Here is a 1,251-nt window from a genome sequence, read left to right as displayed (position 1 = left end):
TCCGTCTCCCTCTCTCACTCTCTCTCACTCTCTCTCTATCTCTCTCTCTATATATATATATCCCTCCCCCTCTCTCTCTCCCTCCCTCTCTCTCTCTGTCTCTCTGTCTGTCTGTCTCTCTCTCTCTCTCTCTCTCTCTCTCTCTCTCTCTCTCTCTCTCTCTGTGTGTCTGTCTCTATCCATCCCCTATCTCTCTGTCTCTCTCAATACACAAAGACCACTGGATACGTCACATGACCATAATATGTTTCAATTTGGCGCTCGCAAAGTCTATTTAATTATCGTTGGACTGCTTGAGGAGACATGATAAAGTAGGTCAGTTCATGAACCGTGTTGGAGGCCTATGTTTCATGCCGCCATCGACAAGCGTTAGATTTGTGTCACGAAACGGTGAAAATGGGTGCTCGTCAATTTTTGGGCATATGGAGTTATTGGTATCCTCTTAAAGCTTGTTCTTAAAGCGTGTTCATTATGTCCATCTCAATACAGCACACTAGGACTACTAGATACGCTACATGACCATATAAGGTCTCAATTTGGCGCTTGCAAAGTGCTTTAATGTATTTAATTATTGCTGGACTGTTCGAGGAGACATGATAAAATAGACCAGTCTTGCTTTTGTATAAAAAGGTATTCATCTATCTGGAATAAAATTCGAGATATTTACGATTAGAAGAGGGGTGGGTAGTCCAGTGCCAGAGCTTAAAATTAGCGAGACAATGGTTTGATGATTTCCATAATTTCTGAATCTTTGGGGACCTCAAAGTTTTATTTTCTTTCTATCTTTTGACCAACGTTTATTTTATCTTCAGTAAAATGAGCATAGGAACATGTTTTCAAAAGGTGTAAAGAAAAAAAAGGAAAAAAAGAACAACAAAAATTCCCCAATGGGCAGGACAATGCCGATTTCTTCGATTTTTATTATTTTAACGACAGTCTGATTTCACAACAATACATAATATATAAATCATGGCCAGGAGGCGGACAGACTCCATGCTGTAAGTCAGGACCAACCAAAATCTGGGTGGTACAAAACTGGGTGGTACAATGTTTTCCAGCAATATTTTATGAATACCTTAAGATGGACCCCGCTGAAGAGGATGGAGGAGTTAATAATTATGGATAAAATCTGTCTTTCAACCAATGAAGTAACTAATTAAACGAGCAATTTCTTCAAAAAGGTGGGAGTACAGTCAAACCTGTCTGACGGTCATCTGTCCTAGACAATCACATGTACAAAAGACCCATCAT

The sequence above is a fragment of the Aplysia californica genome, unplaced genomic scaffold (assembly GCF_000002075.1).
Source record: "Aplysia californica isolate F4 #8 unplaced genomic scaffold, AplCal3.0 scaffold00459, whole genome shotgun sequence".
Lineage (NCBI taxonomy): Eukaryota > Metazoa > Mollusca > Gastropoda > Aplysiida > Aplysiidae > Aplysia > Aplysia californica.
Note: the sequence above shows the minus strand (reverse complement) of the source record.